This window comes from Microtus oregoni, unplaced genomic scaffold, assembly GCF_018167655.1.
Source record: "Microtus oregoni isolate MIOR12 unplaced genomic scaffold, Mior012 000026F_ref0000081, whole genome shotgun sequence".
Lineage (NCBI taxonomy): Eukaryota > Metazoa > Chordata > Mammalia > Rodentia > Cricetidae > Microtus > Microtus oregoni.
The window spans coordinates 7,975,199-7,996,244 of record NW_024543085.1 but is presented as its reverse complement, the minus strand read 5'-3'; the positions used below and the strand labels follow the sequence as shown (position 1 = coordinate 7,996,244).

General features: G+C 35.2%; 1 pseudogene; it reads right to left on the bottom strand.

Annotated features, from left to right (window-relative positions):
* Positions 1–18,692, bottom strand: part of LOC121463257 — a 99,102-nt pseudogene extending 80,410 nt beyond the window's left edge.
* Between the last annotated feature and the right edge of the window lie 2,354 nt (positions 18,693–21,046).

Below are 21,046 nucleotides of genomic sequence, written 5' to 3'. Positions count from 1 at the left end.
TTATAGTACAGCAGCAGCCGTTGTGGCTGAAGATAATAGTGTGCCTTATGTATGGTTCATATCTGCTCATCAGATGTTATTTTTGCTTTCCATACTGCTCAAACTTTTTTAGATTACTTAAAGTTGCAGTCACTTTACATTCCTGTACTAGATGATCACTTGTAATGAACAGTCTCAATTAAGTTGACCTTCAATATGTCCAACTTTTTAATAAAGCAATTAATTAGGTTTGACAGCAATTGCCTTTGACATGTGCTGGAATTTGCACTCTAGGTAGTACACAGAGTTTGGATAGAAGTCTTACAGACAGATATTCAGGGAATGTAAGAGCTGTTTGAAATAAATAAAGGAGGCAAGTTCTGCTAAAGTATTATTTTCTCTCTCCAATAAAAGGGTTAGGGCACAGAAAGCATGCCTCTAAGCAGTCTTCAGAGAATAATGTAACAGAAAGCACAGAATAAAGAACAAGCTTCATCAAACCTAGATAGAACTGATAATTTCAACTGGATTATCAGGAGACAAGTAATTTTAACCTAAAAGAGTGTTGACAATGTTTAATTTGTTAAATTTGTCACTCAGTAGTTAAGGTCAACTCTTATGAATAATCCTGCTTACTGATTGATTTTAAGGGACTGTTTCCTTAATGTGGACATGTGTTTTTCAATTATAACCCTATTTTTTTTGACATTGGCATCAATTTCTTTAGGCATTTAACACATATGTTGGTTTATATACATACAGCAACTATATGATGTTTCATAGTTTAAAATATTATAAATCAAAGTAACAACCATGATGAGGACAAAAGAAAAAAATCTAAAATTAATTAAGGCTACTATTGAAATTATATGTAATAAAATTGCATTCAACCTGTAATTTACATAAGAAAAACTAGAATATTCCATTCCTAAAGAACATGGTGAGATGTATATTTTCAGGGGATTACTTTTGGAGAATTAGGCAGTCGATAGGCAGTCAATATTGAGGCCCCACCTCACAACAAAGTTTTCAAATGTGTCTACTTTGTGCACTGCTGCTATAGAATTTGGCTACCAATGTTATAATCCAAACATAAACCGCTCTCTACATATCTGCCTACATCCATCAACATTCTATTCTTTTTATCATCTACTGTGAAAGAAAAACTGCTCTGGAATAATTCTTTTGTACCCTGTAAAGATTTGTTATATGAATTGGTTTAATAAAAAGCTGAAGGGCCAGTTACTAGCCAGGAAGGAAGTATTGGTGGGACAACCAAACTAAGTGTACTGGGATAAAGAAGGGTGGCAACAGAGGAGATGCCATCCAGATGCAGAGAAAGCAGGATGTGTAGAAAATGAGATAATAAGCCATGAATCATGTGGCAGAGGGTAGATAAGAAATATGGGTTAATTTATATGCAAAATTTAGCTAGTAACAAGTCTAAGCTATTAGCTAAACATTTATAACTAATATTAAGTCTCCAAGTCAACCATTTGGGAACTGGTAGGAAGTCAAGACAAGAAACTTCTGTCAACAAATGGTGTCCAATGTCTGGGAACACATATATCCACATAAAGCCTGAGAAAGCTTTAAAATGGTTCTAAACGAACAGAAAGGAAGATATAGACAGTCATATCTATATCTACCTCTCTCTCTCTCTCTCTCTCTCTCTCTCTCTCTCTCGTCCTTAAAAAGGGAGTAATGTAAAAAAGTAAGCCATTTAAAGTTGAGAAATGCACAAAGATGTTGTAAAGAGACTGCTAGTTATTTAATGGCCATTTATCCCTGAAATAATCAAACAGAAACTGTATTAATAAAATCACTGCTTGGCACATTAGCTCTAGGCTTCATATTGGCTAACTATTACATATTAATTTAACCTATTTCTAGTAATCTGTAAATAACCAGAGTCTATCTCTGGTGGGGCTCCATGCTTCTCTCTCATTCTGCCTCCAGAATTCACTTTACTTTTCCCCAACTACCTATGTCTGCCCTATTAACAGGCCAAGACAGTTTCTTTATTAACCAGTGGTATTCACAGCATACAGAGCGGAATTTTACATCACAAAGAGTCTGAACCCTGTACATTGTTATGTTATCTTTAAATTTTTTGTTGCTAAGAGATACTGGATTATAAAAGCTGCTAGGTTAAACCAACCTATATATTTAAAAAAAATATCTTGACTCAAAATTTAAGTCAAATATGTGTTGCTTTGCAGGAGAGGTTATGATTTATTTCCACAAGAAATGAGAAGCTATGGATTCATTCTGGGTTAAAGAAAATCAGGTTTGATTTGAGATGACCCCTGGAAATCATATATATATATATATATATATATATATATATATATATATATATAATGTTAAAAGTAAAAAAAAAATTGTTTTTAGTTAGACATAAAGGGGAAATGCTGTGTAATATTCCTTTTGTAAACTATAAAAATTTGCTGTTTATTGATTTAATAAAAATCTGTTTGGTAGACAGGCAGGAAGTCTAGGTGGGGCAACCAAACTAAGGATGCTGGGATAAAGAAGGGCAGAGGTAGAGGAGATGCCAGTCAGATGCAGAGAAAGCAGGACATGTGGATAATGACATAACAACAAACCATGAGCCACGTTGCAGAATGCAGATAAAAATATGGGTTAATTTGAATGTAGAAGTTAGCTAGTAACAAGTTTAATCTATCAGCCAAGTTTTTACAATTTTTACTAAATCTCTGAGTAGGTTATTTAGGAACTGGGAGTCAGTTGTGACAGGAAAACTCCATTAACAAAAGGCAATTGTGAAAAGCAATGAATCATATGGCTCTCAAAGGTGCTAAGGATAAGTGACCCTTGTATACTTAGTCCTAAACAAGATATTTACATCTTACCCTATAAGACTCTGGAAAATTTATAGTAAAGGGAGCAGGGAGTGTTCTAGAGCTGCAAGACAGAATGCAAAGTTATAGAATGTCACCCTGTAAAATCAACATAACTATTATAATCGTCAGCTCACAATATCTCTGGCTACTTGTTCTAAGCACACACAAGATTAGCCCTGTCAGCAAACAGCTATGGAAAGGGAGGGGTTCATGGGGACCTACTGATGAGCTATTAACTATCAATAGATTCCTACAGATAGGGAATTATTATCTCTAGCTGTTTACCCACTTCTCTACCTAGTAGGCACCAAAGCAGAGCTCCAAATTGACAGATACACAGACAGCTATGTTTCAAATTAGTGGGTCACAACAAAAAAAACAAAGAAAAACTATAAGTAGACATGAATTTGAAAGAGAGAAAGTTACAGGGAGAAAAGGAAAAGACATGGGAAAAAAGCAAGGGAGTGGGGAAGTAAAGACCGGTTAACTGTTAGCAGACACGGAATACATGTTGAAAGGCTAAGAAGAAATGAAATGATAGATAGATGATGTATGCCATAAGAAAAATAATGCAAAAAACACTGAGGTGGTTTAGGAAAGAGTGGTCTTAAACATATATTTATGCATGCACGTATTCTCTAGGCTAGGGTTCAATGACAAAATTATGCATGCATACACACACATGGATAAAGAGAGGGAGGTATTTGAGAAAAGTAGAAATTTAGAGGCTCTATCATTTTAATACTACATATAAAGGTAATTTGGTAAATACATAAAACTGAAAATTGTCTTACCTACATAAAACTGCTCACAGAGCAGAACAATAATGAAATTTCAAGAACAATCATTTTTCTCATTTTACACGAGCACTTCATCAATTTTAGTCACTTTTCCTATCATTGACACCTATTATTTATGGTCAAGTCGGACATAATTCCACAGAATTAAATAACTGAATACTGATAAACTGTCTAAAAGCATTTTAAAATTTGCCTTTAATGAATATTTGCTCAGATATTTATATAAAAAACAAAAATTTAGTTGCTCAAGATAATATTATTAATTACCTTAGTTCTTTGTGTAGCATGAGTCTTTCAGATCATGTATCTGTGAACATCTAGCCTGTTGCTTGCTCTTGGAAATAGTTTCAGAAGAACACAGAACATCTTCCACTTAGGACTTATCTATTTCAGCTTATGTGTTATGACTGAGCTTTCATGGCTGAAACAGAAGCTGAATAATCTTCATATCTGACAATATTCCTGGCTGGTACATTCGAGAAGAAGTTCCCCAATTCTTGAGCAAGATGCACTATTCTCAAATTGTGGACCTCAGATGGGTAACCATCAGAGAATTTGCTTAACATACAAACTATTGAGGCATATTCATAACAAACAAAACAAAATCCTAAGGCTATGTCTAGCTACCTGATTTTTATAGCCTTTCGTGGATTCTAATTGATATTTTCAGAACTGTTTCTTAGGATAAACTACAGTTTGTTAGCTAAATCTATCATTCTTTCCTCTTTTGTTCAAGTGTCTTCAAGTAAAGGTTAGTTTTTTTGGAGCTAGCTATATTTGCATGTGTGTTGTCTGTGCTTCCTTTTATGCTGCACCGATTGAGCTGAATATCATAGCACACACCCGATCATTAGTTGGAACTGTACAACTAAGTTGCTTCCATGACTTGAAGAAGCATCAGAGATCATTTTATAGTGCTACTGACTGCTAAGGGATCCACAAGGCTAGAAAATCATCCATTGAAGTAAGAAGCCACCTCTAAGACACTCTTAGGTGTCGGTGTGGATTCTTATCAACATCTATGTCTTGGACGTCATAACTAACAGAAATGAAGAGTCTTGCTGACTAGGACTCCTATATACCCACAGCAAAATCTGTGTGGGGTGGGGCTAGATGAATTAGAAAAAAATAACAAGTGAAAAATTGGCAACAACTTAACAAGAAATCATAACAACTAAAACAGGAAGACAGATCACAAAATTTCTAGATAGGTCATCTATAATGAAGCTTTAAAGAGGGGCAAATGTTGATGTGTAAAACACCAATCTTTACAAAGAGACTCTGGCCATAGTTTGTGGCTGGGAAGGGAGACAGAAACATGAAGCCGAAAGAATGGTGGTAAGAAGATGCCGGGGGAAGATGAGCACCAGGAACAAACTGTAATTGAGGACCTAGTTATAGCCAAATAGAAGAAAGGTGCAGCGTGGACAGGTAATATTATCCAATAGGAACTTTGATCTTTGGTGAAAGCTTCAGGTTTAGATGTGTCATTACTGAGCTTTTGTGAGAAAGATGATGTAATTATTGTGGTAGAGATAGGAAGAATCTTCAATAAATAAAAGGGAATGATGGAATGTCCTGCCGTTTCTACCAGCATTTTCTTATTATTCATTTTACTTAAGTGTACCGCTTCTCAACTTTGAAGAGTGACTATGACTTTATACTCAAGAAAGATTCCTTGGTAAAAAATGATTTTGATATCCATGTGGATGACTTCATTGTTAATGTGGCTTACATTTTCATAATATCAGAATAGATTCGGGGACCCAAGTAACAGAACAGAAAGCTGATGTCAATAAAGCCAATCACCTTTGTATCAATTAAAAACCAGAATACACAAGTGACAGAAGACGAGAGTAAAGTCATTTAATTGCTACCAATTGAAGGTATATTTTCATACCAGTAGAAGTAGCATGTAATCCATGGATATAAAAATATTATCCAGAATATCACAGACTAGTAGATAGACCATGAAAGGCTGTTTAGGTTAAATACCTAAAATGTATGTTGTGGATATCCTCCCCAGCTAACAAGAAGGCAAGACAAAAGATGCAAGGCAGAGTACCACCATTTACAAATGAGACCCTTCATAACAGTATTGCCTGAAAATGAAGCCTTCCCAAGCCTTTTTCAGTGAAGCGGAATGAGGTATTGATGTCATGCTTTTTAATGTTAAGAGAATTTAAAGATGAGAAGAACGCTTGGATGGATGTGGCATAGTGTATCATTTAATATTTAATATTAAACAACCATTTAATATTCTCTATGACAAGGAGGCTGAATTTGTTTCCCATGTTAAACTTGCTATTGTCCTCGTGCCCAATGGCTCCATGTGGATATCCCGTGCTTCCTTTGAGCCGGACCTCCTTAAGTCTGAGATGGCCTTCAGGGATGCAGAGCTAAAAGCTCTTATCTAGATTCTGCAAGTCAAAAAAGTCAGAAAAAAAAATAAGGCTGCTAAAACTATAGAGAAAACCATCAGTGTCAAAACAAGACAATGGGGCTGGGAACCAACAGTTTCACTCTGTAGCTTTTACTGTCCTGGTACTCGCTAGGTAGACAAGGCCAACTTGAAACTCACTGAGAGTCCTGCCCTTGCCTCCTAAGTTCTGGGATTAAAAGCGTGTTTCACCATGCTTGCTTTACTTTTTGAAATATTTGGACTTCTGTTCTTTGAAAGAAAAACGAGGAACCACAGGAGCAGACTGAAGAGATGTGGCTTTCTGAAACTGTGTACTCGGGTGAGTTGCTGGAGATTTCTAGAGAAAGATTCCAATTTGTACCTCTAAAATGCTGTCTTAGGGAACCAAAGCCCACTGATGTAAGAGGTTTCTAAAATGACATGGTACTAAAATAGATTTGGATTTGCTCATAAAAATGAATAAAAGTTACAAAGAAAAAGCTAGAAATTAATACACAATGTTGTCAATTTGCATTATCTTGCTAACAAACCCTACTTGGTCATAATTCACAGCATTTGCATTTAAATTCTTGAGGATTTCCCCTGCGTTCGTTGCTCATCTTGCACTCACATGTAATGGTTGCTATGGGTGACCCAGAAATGAAACCAATCATGGCACTGTAATTTAAAACTAAAACATCTGGCAAAAATCTTTCCTCTCCGAGCGTGTTTTAGAAGTAAATGAAAAGGTCGGGAGACTTTTCATTTGCCTCTGTGATAACATGAGCTACTTGAACTAAGGAACATATTAATGTTTCCTCTGAAGTTTTCTATTACATGTCAGGAGCCCCATTCCAAAACATCACAGTTCAGGTGATAGAAAAAGACAGACGATAGAATGAAACGGTTGGTACTAACACAAAATAATCAGGCATCTTTATATTTCCACTTTACATTATAACAGGAAGCTTGATTAGATTCTTATTCTGTGGTGTTTACCTAAAAATAAACCTAGCTCAGGAGGAAGGTTTTTTTTTCTATATGTGCTGATTCTTATAGAAGAATTTCTTTTAAAGGCACAGGCATATCACAATCACAAGGACTTAACTCTTGCATACACAAAACCAGTAAGTGCCAGAAGGGATTCCCATGCGTCATTTCATGTGTTTGAAATATACTAATGAGGTCTTTTCTTAGAAAACAAGCCTTCATTTGTGTTCATGAATATGACAATTTTAGCATTGTCAAAGTTTTCTTATGACAATCATAAAACTGCAGTCAAAATTAGAACACTTAGTACTATCGAGACCAGTTAACAGTATACATAAGAGACTTTAACAATTCATGTGACATAGTACATACTGTGTTGGCAAGTGTCCTCTAAATTACAGCCCTTTTTATTAATCATTTATTTTCACTAGCTAAAATAAATACAGATGCTTCTTGACATATGATGAGGTTCTATCCTGTCGGCCCATCATATGTTGAGCATAAAGTAAGTTATTAAATTAATCTATTACTGATGAAGTCAGAAATGGTCCCTAAATGTTCATGTGCTTAATAACCACTTGCCTACTAGTGGTGCTGCCTTAGGAAATTATGAAGTGTTGAAGAAGTCGATCGCTGAGAATGGGCCTTCAAGTGTCACAGGTGAGCCCTGCAATCACTTTGGCTCTTGGATTCCAGATCCACCAACATTCAATGATAAGCCACTTACTGTCTTGCCACTATGGATGAAGACATGCATTTCTGGTAGAAGGAACTGCCCTATGAATTCATACCAAATATACCACATCTCTATTTTGATGCTTCTGTCAGGTATTGTGTCAAATTGAGGAGAAAAGTAAAAACATTTTTTTTCTTTTTTTCTCCTTCTCTCTTCCTTCTTCCCCCTCCTTTTCTTCTCTTTCTCCTCCTTCCTCTTCCTCTCCTTCTTTTCCCTCTTTCTCTTTCTTCTTATCCCCCTACTCCGTTTCGTCTCCTTCTTCTCTCCTCCTCTCTCTCCTTCTTTTTCCTCTCCCTCTCCCTCTTCTTCTCTTTTACCTTCTCTTCTTCCGCCTCTTCTTTCTGTTACTTTCTTTTTTGGCCTTTTGAGACAAGGCTTCTCTGTGTAGTCTTGGCTGTCCTGGAACTATTTCTGAAGATAAGAGTGGATTCAAACTCAGAGATTCTCCCACCTCTCACTTCGCACTGCTGGGATTAAAGGCATCCACCACCATCATCCAGCTGAAATACAACTTCTCAGTTGCTGAACCCACCATGCTATGGTTTGCCCTTCTAACTCTATGGCTGACAGGGCTCTTTGACTGTGTACTACTGCGCAGCATCAGGAGAGCTCACATCACCTTATCAACACAGTGGGTAAAGAGCAAAATTTAAACTTGCAATGTAGTTTCTGTTGAGGGCATATAATTCTCATGCCACTGTAAATATGAGGATTGTGAGTGAAATCATGAAAATTTATAAATAGTCTATAGAATACACAAGGTTTGAAATTTTATCATAATGAAACTTAGAAAGACAAGATTTATATACCAAGTACTGTTTAAATTTCAAGTACTGCAGGTTTATATTAAGTAAGAAAATGCAGAAATGTTCAGAACAAAAATAATCGGTTTGAAAGAATGATAATAGATGTGGAGTTCAGGGCCAAATAGTCTCCCATTTCTGGGTATTTGCATTTTGACCACTTATGAGCCTGCACATAATCACCATCTTCAGTTATAAAGATTTTCCCATAAGGGATGGAGGCAACACTAGAATTTGGTATAAGAAAAAAAATATTTAGAAGGCATCTTAACAATGTTTTCATTTAGCAAGACATGAGTAGTAGTTTCATCTCTAAAGTCTATTGCCTCCCTAGCCACTGGTTCTTTCCCATGTGTCAGGAATCATGGATTCTGACTATTGAGCAAGCCTCAAGTTCAATTGGATAGTATTAGTTACCGCCCTCATAATGTGGTTCTCTTCCCTCAATCATATCAGAACACTTTCTGACAGTAGGAAAGCTATCCAGCAGAAAGAAATCCCTTGCTCAGCCCCAAATTAGTTTGTCTGTGTTCTATATTCAAAGTGTGTGATTTTTGTCGTCAGAAACTTGATTTTATGTTTAAGTTTGGTGGAATATCAAAAGTACTGGCAAAAATTTTATATTGTTTGGGGGACCTATGGGCCTTCTCTGAGCAACATCTCATAGGAAGAGTTTCCGCACAGCACTGGGAGTTGTTTAATGACTATTGTATTCTAGGGTGAGCCTCATCTACTCATGGAGTTTGTTGGTATCTCTGTACCACTATTATTATTGCATTTTAGATATGCCTATATTTTAGTGAGTTTCCAATTTTTCTTTCATACATGCAAGGCTCAGGGTACATCACCAAAGAGGGAGCAACCAGAATGCAAGATTATAAGGTTTTATTCCACAAAGGCATATCTTCTCAACATGAAATGCCCATCGATTGATGAAATTTCTCTACTATGCTTAATGGCATAAGTCCTGCATGAGACTGGTTCAACCAAAATTTCATAATGGAGGCTGGAGAGGACCAGGAAGGACCACTCCTACTGGAGGGATAACTGACTTTTATTGGCTGTTGGTTGAGGATGTGTCACTTTCATCACCCACTGCAGAGTACTCAATGCTCCAGTAAATATTCTCCTACCGATGTTCAAACAAGCATTTCTGATCAAACTCAGAAGGTCACAAACACACTCACACAAAGGCAGATGTTTGAGAGGGACTTCTTAGAAAGAAGAGGGTTTCAGTTGAACAGACAGTGTGATGTGAGAAGGCAATGGGTTAAAGTCACTAAAGTGCACAATATATATGCATGAAACTGTCAAACACTAAATGAATATCTTAATTAAAAGTATGGACTTGAAAGTCTCAGAATAAAAAGACTTTCTAATTACATCTTAAATTTAGAAGTACTAAAAGTGAAGACCAATCAAGTAAATATAATAATTTTTACTACTCTGCATAATCAAAGCACCATAAACAACTCAGACCTGTGTGAAGTTGCAGAACAGTTATGTCTCCAATAAGAAACAACTTCTAGGAATTTGCTGCAAACAAACAGACAAAAAACAAAATAAGTTTAATAGAGTATTAAAATTATACTGCCTGTCAAATACAAAATAAAACTAATATAAACAACAGACCATTAAACATCACAAATGGGGCCTGTAGAGATGGGTCTGTGGTTAAGGGCACTGGCTGCTCTTCCTGATACTCTTGGTTTGACTCCCAGCACCCAAAAGTCATTTAACAATAGTCTATAACTCTAGTATAATCTAATGCCCTGTTCTGGTCTCTGCAGGCACTACATGTATGAGCTGCACGGACATAAATATAGGAAATGAACCCATATAAAATAAAAAATATAAAATCTCAAAAACAAACTCACCAATACATAACAAATATTAACCTTTGCATGAAAATTGAAATCAAAGTTTAACTGATGCAAGGATTTTATTCTTTTACCCACATACCTGTCGAATGTTTCAAAGTTTGGAAGCACATTGTGTTGGTAAATAAAATAAATATTGTCTTTCAGATAATAATTCTACAATTTGTAAGAACAGGACAATTGTTGACCATATACAGAGACATTTTCGGTTGTCATGGTTGGGAGGGACATTGCTGCTGCTAACCAATGAGTCTAAGTCAGGAATTTTGCTCAGGATCATGCAGTATGCAAAGCACAATCTTCCATAATAAAACACTGACTGGTCAAAAAGATTAATAGTGCCACATTTAAAATCTCTTACATTTGGTTAGCTTTATATTATTGATTACAAAATAAGTAACATACATAGTAAAATCATTTACTCTAGTAATTTATTTTTCAGATGTAGTTACAGATAAAAAGCAATGTATACAGGATTCTTGAAGCATAGCAAGTCATGGTAAAAAGAAACAGGTGAAAAAATATGATATTTATCAATAAGCATTAAAGAATTCATCCATATGCACATGAAAAATGAACAGATAGATTTTTGTGCTTTACTATAGAACTGCTTCAGATATACCATGAAAAATAAGTTTAGAAAGTGAGGAGCAACGTATCCATGTTCTTACGCATTTGTAATATTGAGGATATGGCAAGAACAAGCAAGTAAGGGGGGATGTTTGATTTTAGGTATTTCCAATTAATAAAATAGCAGTTACTCTAGGAATAAATAAAAGAAGCAAGTATTTTTTGGGAAAAGTCCCTTAAAAGAGACAACATGAAAGACAAATATATCTAAAGATTCTTTAATAAGTAAAACAAATAGTTTAAGCCTAAATGAAATAAAGGAAGAAATCATATTTTTCTTTATATTGTTGACTACATCTAGGCAAGCATCAGTTCTGTTTAAATGTAATGACTGTTCATGTATTTTCATAGGAAGCTGGTTTTCCAAGGCACCTACAAAGGGAAATGAAGCACTATTCCAAATACTTAGAACAGTCAATTAAAAAGGCATAGAGCATCAAGAATAATCCTCCATGAGCAGAATGGAATTCTAACTGACTCCATCTCTGAAAACTGTTAATTAAGTCACAGGCTAATCTTGTAAAAGTAATTATTTTTAACACTAGACACAACCAGTAAAAAAATAGGAGACTGGTTTTTCTCACTGCTGCAACCTCAAAGATCCACTGCTGTGTGGTGTTTTTTTCCAAGTTTTAATAAGAAATTTGATGATAAATGGTTCCTGCTGGTATTTTTAAGGCAGCCAAGGTTAGAAGACAAAGCTCTTGCTAATAATTGTGTATTAGATGGAATGAATTGAAGCATGCAGAGAATGACAACAGAGCCATTCTTGGCTTCAAAAGATCCTATCAAGCTATGTTTTAAGAATTCCTTAGTTTCATTATTGTTACAAACCTAACAGTTAGTGTTCTCCTATTAACACTCCCTCCCGAAAAGCTGGGTACCTACATATTCAGCTGTCAATCACATCAAAGGAATCTCTGCCTTTAAAAATAGCTGCATACCTGTGGATACAGCTCGGCATTAATGTACTTTTCTAACATGTGTAAATACCCCATGAAGTCAACATAACAAAGCCAAAATGTAGAGAAAACAAATACTTAGAGTGACCTTGAAAATTTTGAGACAAATAAAATTTTAATTTAAAGACATGTTAATCATCCTACCATTAAGTGATATAGTATGATATAATAGTTTCTTTAATTACAGGTTATGGTGATATCTAAAAGCTGTTCAAATAGCAAAGTCATCACATAATACCAAATACGTTTTCACTTGCTATATTTTAACCAGAAGAGAAATGTTTTGTTACTAAAAGAGTATATAAGATATTGATGATTTGAAAGCACGAACAACATCCTTCTAAACACATAGTCTGTCCCTGTGCTCTGCCATTATTTTGTTGAATCAAGTAACTCACCAAGTCAGCATTTCATTTCTTTAGATTTACCTGTAATTAATACTGATTTTTTATGGCTGATTCTGCTGAGCAACTCATGGCTGGAAAGATCACAAGGGACAGCAAGACGGTATCTTTAAGTTAAACAGACCACAATACATACAAGGTACTAGATGAAAAACAAACAAACAAACAAACAAAAACCCCAACTATGTTAAAACTTTTACAAATCAATTCTACTGAATCCCCATTTCAGTAGAAATGGGAAAGAAAGATTGTAAAAACTTTTATATACACCGGGAAAAATTTCCACTCCACAGGGATTTTGATATAATTCATTTGGACTGTGGCATGTGTTATTTCCTCTTGGTGTATTTATGGAAAGCAATGCTACCCTACAACTAGGATCTTCTGCAGTGCGGGGCTTTCTCTGTGCTTCAGCATGATGCTTAAGCTGAAAGTGTGTTTTAAAAACATTATTAGGTAGACTTCGCCTCCTCTGTGAAGTCTATAGACCAACACCAAGGAGCTGACATTTAACTAACAAATTTTCCCTTAGATGAATGATTTGAGTCAAGTGGCATAAAATGACTTCAAAGTGCTCAGAAATTGAATCCGAGAGTCAGATTATGTTGAACAGCAGCCTCCAGGGCCTGTTTTATAGCCATGTCAGAAGTTCAACTTTCCTTCTACTGAGAAACTTACAGACTAATGCACTACAAGGTAATTCCTGTAGTCCTAATTATGCTATCACATTCGATTATGAATTGGAGTTTGCAAAACAAGATAGCTCCAATATTACTGGGATTATACATTAGAAGAGCAAACAAAATCAAACAATGTGCATCCAATACACCAAACTGTACAACCTTTATAATCAGAATACTTCAATCATTTTGCTATAGTAAAATAATCGTTATTATTCTTTAGAAATATTTGATAATATAACTAGTAAAACCTCTTTATCTTCCAAAATGTTTTTATTTTAAAATAAATGCTATTTCTTTATAGTTAAGAAATAATATACAGAAATCTCTACTCTTCATTGAGCCCTTCCCAAAAGTAAATTTTTTTTTTTTTATTTTTCTAGACAGGGTTTCTCCGTAGCTTTTTTGGTTCCTGTTCTGGAACTAGCTGTTGTAGACCAGGCTGGCCTCGAACTCACAGAGATTCGCCTGCCTCTGCCTCCCGAGTGCTGGGATTAAAGGCGTGCGCCACCACCGCCCGACTTTTTTTTTTAAGATTTTATTTATTTATTATGTATACAACATTCTGCCTCCATGTATGCCCGCATGCCAGAAGATGGCACCAGATCTCATTACAGATGGTTGTGAGCCACCATGTGGTTGCTGGGAATTGAACTCAAGACCTCTGGAAGAGCAGTCAGTGCTCTTAGCCACTGAGCCGTATTCTTGTTTAAATATAGTATAGGATACTGATCTTGATATAATCCTTTGACTTTACTCAGGTTTTAGTTGTAATCATTTTAGTAGTCAATGCAGTAGAAAAGGAATTCTGTCACTACATGAATCTATTATAATCCCATTTATGACTATATTTATGTCCTTCCATCACTTCTCCAAGCCATTGCTTCTTTTGACAGCAGCATGTTCCCTATATTCAAAATTATAACATTTCAAAGATGCTCCACAGGTTTTGGAGGGATGGTTCAGAGATTAGGAACATTTACTGTCTCTGCAAAGCATCTGCATTGGATTGCCAGCATCCACATGGCAGTTTGTGACTTCGTACAACTCTTCTGATGTCTGTGAACACACACATACATCCAGGTGAAATGCTAATATGCAAAAAATGAATCTTCCAAAAACAAGAATGGTATAAAAATAGAATCATATAGTACCTAGGAGTCTAAAATTCTGCATACTGTGATTCTAGCCTACATGCATCAGTGAGAATTTGAACATGTTTAAGTGTGTCCATACTTTACTGTCTTCCCCTCACTATTTTTTGAATTACAGTAAAATTAAGAACAGACTGAAGTTTGTTGCCAACTGTTTCAATTATTGAGTTTCTTTTTTATAAAGCCAAATGTTTTAAGTAAGGTAAAAATTATATTCTTAGGTTACCTAGACTCTGGTTAATTTTGTTTATTAATTATTTAGCATGTTGACAAGCACAACTAAAGGATATTTCTTAAAAATTTTACAGGCAATTAATTAACACGGATAACATTTTAAAGATTCTCCATTTATAATAGTCATGTTTGTAATATAGAGTACAATATTTCTCTCTACAATTTCCAAGCACTTGGCGGAGCAAAAAAAAATGCATAAAGAATCATAACAGATGATACAGTGAGGGATCCAATTTCTTCATTATATTTAGTTTAAAAATAGAAGAGAAGAGAAAGGAAAAATAAAAATTCCTAAAGCATGTAAGCACAGAAAATGGATTTACAAAATATTTAATCTTTAGTATAAGAAACCATGTAAAAAACAACAAAGAAATATCTTTCCTGCCTTTGAAACATGTTTAATATATTCTTAAGCAAAAGCACAGAATCAAACAGTTAAAAAGTGAAGGCAATGTAAAATGTCTTTCCTGTAAGAAAATTTAATGGGGATAAAGCAAACTGTGTACTAATATGCATTTATGTTTAAATGAATTTAATAACTTATTTATATTTAAATGAACATTATTACACATAACTGTTGTAGCTTATTCCATAGAAGGGCAGTTGAAGTAAAATATAAAGTTATTCTATTCATTTAAATGTTCATATAGTAACAAAAAATAGTTCAAAGAATAAGATCTGAGAAATCTGAGAAAAGGATACTACTTTGAGAAAAAAAATGGGTGTGTCGAACTTTGTTACTATAGGCAGTTATCCATCAGGTCAAGTCTGTTCATATGCTGTCAGATAAATTTAGTTTGAGCCAGTGATACACCTCTAAAAGCCTCTAGTTTTATTTCCCACAGAACACAGCAAAGCTGTCTGGTACGAGTTCACTTCTTTGCCCTTTCATGAAATAAGCAGGAAGGTAAATGTCACCAGTTTGCCTTTGCTTAACATTTTTTCATGTAATTGGGTAGCAGGCATAAAGTTTCTTGTCCCATCCATGCCCCTAAATTAGACTGATCCTTAAAGTCCTACAACTGACTGTGCGCTCTCTCTGACCTTTTCTGTTTTCTTCTAAATCCATTAGTTTAAGGCCTGTCCAAACGCAGAACAGAATGCTGTCTTTATTACAGTGTATGATCAACTTCTTCCCTTTACAGACCTAAAAAAAATTAAGAGATATTAGCTTTTCCAAAACTTTATTTTTAATACACTGATAAAGTATTATAGGTTTAAAAACAAAGTGGTAGAAGAATGTAGCAAGGGGACTGGAGAGAAAGCTCATGCATTAAGGGGATTTGATGAACTCGCAGAAGTTCTTGGTTCAGTTCCCAACATCCATGTCTGGTATCTCATATCTAACTGTTGTTCCAGGGATTCTGACATACTCTAAATATGTGATGCATATAAACTTACACAGACACACATGCATGCACATAAATAAAAAAATGAGTAAGCCTTTAAAGGACAGGATTATAAACAAGAGAACTGGTAATTGTCTGTAGCTTATTTTATTTCTGATTTCTGATTAAGATAGGCTAGTAAGAATTAAGTTAGAACACTATATGCTATAGTCTGAAGAACAAACCCAGCCGGCTGTGTAGAATAGAAACTCAGAATTGTTGACAAAGCCCAAACAAGAATGTGTTTTGGTATGTAAAATGACATTAATTCAGCTTCAGGGCCAAGAAAAAAATACTCGGTATGATCATGTCCAGTCATTTGCTTGTATCTACAGGTACTTTCAAGCAGGATAATTAAGTATTTTTTTCAAAACTGTATTAACTATAAGACCTGTATTATTTTCTATCTAGCTCTTGATAGAAAATAAAGTGACCTCTGAATTTATATAGTAGAATATTTCACCCTGGGAGTAATTACACGTATACCAAAGTTGTTTATTCATTCTGTTTCATGCTTAATTTCTTTTATAAGTAGAAAAGGATGAAGGTGAGAGATTTTTAAGGTTCAAAACCTCTCCGATGAGCAATTTCCTGGATTGTTAAACAAATGGTTTAGACAATTACCACAAAATTCCAAGGTGAAAATTATTAGGAATGTGTTGCATCTTTTCTTATAAATTTTGGCTTGTGCTCATTTATTTTTCTTTTTCCTTTTTTGTTTATGTGACACATTTAGACACCGTAGGCTTTGCTTGCCCAAACAATGCCTTTCAGTATGTATTCTAAGCTAGTCTATGATCATCCTACCTGTGCCCATTGAATTTGGGAAAAATAAATATGTGTCACTATGGTTGACCACTCTAAGATGACTTGGTAAAGCTTATCTTTTGTAATGGCTATTGCCAAGGTTTGCAGTTATAGACAGAGACTGAATCTTCTCCACATGAAGAAGGACGCTAAAAAGAAATCCCACACTAGCTCAGAACTGGGCATAATAAAATGTTATTTATTTAGGGGTAGACTCATAGATCTCAATCCTCTGCTGGAATGGGAAACAGCAACCGAATCACGCAGTCAGAAAAGAGTCTACACATGTGCTTTACATTGTCATATAAATTGAAAGATGCCACACCCACGTGGGTGGGTAACTTAAAGACACTGGTAGGAGGAATTCCTACAGCACCCTCACTTTGTTTTAATAAGACATTTCTAAGCCTAATACAAATTATAAACAACAAGAACAAATATCAGGTATTAAAAATTATAATTACAACCAGCATAAACAATATCGAGCAAGAAACATGTAATAAACATTTCAATAATTATCCTATCCTAATGAGTCTGGATCCTTACAACACCTACATTCCCTTAAGATCCTCTCACAGTTTGACAAATGTTTCAATTTTTAGATGGAAACAATTTTTAGAACGTCTTTTTTCATTTTGACATGCATATATGTTACAATGAATAACAAATACCGATTTCTGTCATCATCAAAGAGCGTTAATAAGAATGAATGCAGTAACAAAGTTTTGGACAGATATGCAAATTCCCCTTTCCCCTCATCTATCTTCTCTATGCTCATGATTAGAGATCTTTTGAAACATACTTCTAGTTTCTCTACAACAATTCTTTTCCTTCTTCCAAATTTTGTTCACTTTACTGAAGTGGGGTCGCCTTTTATGATAGTGATTTGAGATAAAAACTGATCAAACCAGTCTCGCTTACTGGGTCATTAGGGTAGAAAGGGCATGATTCTTTATTTATCCATCATGCTGTCTACTTGGATGATAAAAATTACTCTTAAAGGTATGCAAAGGTTTAGCAGGCATGAAGTAGTTGTGAATCTGAGCTCACCATAGTGTCTTAGCCAAATCACATTTTACCATCATATTTAACCTCACTTCTGTTTAAGTACCTTGCCTGTTCCATCTTCACAATGGGTGGGGATAGAAAAGTCCAGTGATAATGGCTTTTAAGGCCTCAATGCATTAACAAGTATTAATTAGTGTCCTTTAAGTATTTTTGTACTCATATATCAATAGTTAAACATTTCTACAAGAATTCTGAGTTTGGAATGAGCTCCATGCGAAGCATCAAAGACAGAAAAGCTGAGAACCTCTAATTGTATTAGAGCTTCCTACTTGCAACTTCTTTAACCAAAATCAATTGAATGTCCAGCAAACTCAATTTCACAAATAGCTCATTGAGAATTCATCATATGCATGGCATCACACCAGGAAATGCAGTAATTTAAAGCAAAATAAAATACTAAGTCATAAAATACCTTCAACCTAATTGAAAAAGAAAGTGGTTTAAAATTATATTAAAGCTATTATATGAGACAGTATAAGTGCCACAGGAAAGAATGAAACAGGATTTTAAAGTATTTAAAAAAAAGATTAGCCAAATTAAGGTAAGTTTTATATGGTTACTACTCAGATATTTACAATGAAGGGATTTTGATGAGAAATAATGAGGATAAGAAAGATTTGAAAATTAAGAGCTATCCCATAGAATGAATGACATGTGTGACAATACTTTCCCTTACTTGTTCTTTTCTTGTTGGCAATTATGAATATTTAACTATAAAGTGTTATCTTTTGATGGACCAGCACTTAGCTTCTTCATTCTGTGTTGTCATCCCCTGAACGCTGCCCATCCTCCAGTGAACAATATAGGTTTGCTGTAGTATTCTATCTGCTCATCAGGGTTGCCAAACTTGCACGGATTTTTTTTTTTTTTTACGTGGCTATCATCAAGTTTCTCTGAGCTTTGAGTCATGGTCGTAGAGAAAACATTGTAAAGATTCGGGGTTTAAATTGAGCTACTAAAGAAGATAATTAAAGAAAGATACTGATTCATTGCTCTCAAAGATCAACACATGTAGTGGGCTGGGCATTACTGAAAGATAGTTGAGGAACATGAAAACTTAGAGGCCTTCTGTTATCAGCCTAAGAGAAGTAGGAGTCAATTTACTGAATTGTGGACTTCAAAAAAAAAAAAGGGACTTCACTGGAAAAAGATCACCACAGTTTCCTAAAGGAGAGACAGTTCAGTTCATCTGTATGGTGCATCTTTGGAGATGGGAGCCACTTTCTTTCACACATACACATTGATACACTATTATTGACATCTCTCAATATTTCTTTTGGCTCCTGTTGTTATAAGAACAGTCTTTAAAGTGAAAGTATGTGTCAGGTTAATGCTGAATTAAAACTGCTGGTAAAAGAAGGGGATACCGGCACATTCCTGTCCATGAGCTTGACAGGAAATTTATTTTGCTACAGCTGAAAAGTAATTAACCTCCACTGTGAGAGAATTCTATTACGAGTAGCTACTCTGCCATGCAAAGTGTACTACATGGAAATGTTACAGGCTATCAAGCAGAAATGGCAGATTTGTGTGCATTTTAACTCAATTTCCATTATTCCAGTTCCATCTCCTCTCCATTGCTCCTTCTCCACCACCTTCGCTCTTATTTTCACAGAACCTGAAAGTTAATATGCACAGGGAACTTGAAAAAAATTTCAAAAATGCTACAAAGCTTTGAAAGGCATTTTTGTCCCTGCTCATGTTTAGGGATTTTTTTCCCAATAATGTAACCTGGTGTAGTGAAAAGATTGCAGTACTATGCCAAAATATTGTGCCACGAATGTTGCCAGAGGCAAAACCATAAAGATCATAATTTACCCAACTCTGTTAGTTGGTCACCATTCATGCACAAATATGCATACATGTTTATTCAATATTTTATAAGGAACACGTAGCATAAAATAACTAAACTCTACTTGGATTATTTATACAGTAACATTCATTTTAGAAAAAATGTATTTAAAAGTGATTGGTATACTAACCAATCATTTTATCATAATGTCATTTTCATGTGTTACTATAGTTAATTCTTGCCACCAAATAACATCAAACGAAGTAAGGATACTGTATTCAATTTAAGAGTCATCTAGAGAGGGTAGGGAATCCTGCCCTGTGGGAAGTCCAAGGCCCTCCCGCCTACATGTAGGCCTAGGGAGCTATGCATCCATATAGACAGGGTCCCAAAAAGCCTCATGCAAGGTGGGAGAGGGAGGAGAGAGTGTGCGGGAGTGGGAGAGGGTTGGGGGAGGGAAGTGTAAATAATTGAATGGAAAAATAAAAATTAAAAAAATTGAAGGCAAAATGCATCCTTAAAAAAAGAGTAATATAGAAGCATATGACACACACACACACACACACACACACACGAACACACTAAATGAAACTAAAATCAAAGATAAACTGTTGAACAAAAACAACATAGTGGAACCATATAGCTTGTCTTGTGTTTCTGAACTATCGGAATAGAAAAAGAATGGGAGGATGAATAGAAAATGAAAGCCTAATTTGTTCAAACCCACTGTGTCAAAGGCTATTAAAATTTACATTTAGAACTCATTGACTTATTGTTCTTATTTAAGAACTAAGGAAAAGTATGCTGCTGGGATCTGTGCAATTTATCCTGTCCCTCCTGGTCAGAGGTATTAGAACTTAGAGCTCATATCTGCTGAGCCAGAGTTCATCTACCTGTTGTGTAATGTGTTTAAATTTCAAAGTGATCTCAGAGATTTGTTCCAGAGAAGCTGTTTTACTTATAGCCACACTGTGGGAATTCAGCCAACACTATGTTTCCTTCCATTACACAAAATATCCACCTACTTATGAACTCCCGAAATAAAGAAAAAAGAACTGCTCTATCATATTTATGTAATTCCAGAAATAAGATAGGAAAAATCAGTACTGAAATACCTCTCTCTCTTCCAGAGAACACTATCTAGATGTGGGGCATTTTGTGGCTTTGACTATTTATAGTCTGCTATTCTGGGAATTGAACTTTACAAACATGAAAGCCAACTTGTAAATTTTTCCTGACACAGAATAACACTGAGCTCTGAGAAGCAGAAAGTGGTATGCATTCTCTCTGGGATCTGTCACTGTTCATGATCATTAAAGACAGCAGATGGGATAAACAAATATCTGTTATTTGACTGGTGTAAGGGAATCGAGATGGAAAACAATATTGCATTCTTTGGGGATCTTGAAATAGCTAACTGGGCGGTCTGCCTTCCCTCTAGGAAAATGCCATGAACTGAGAGGCCTGGTTG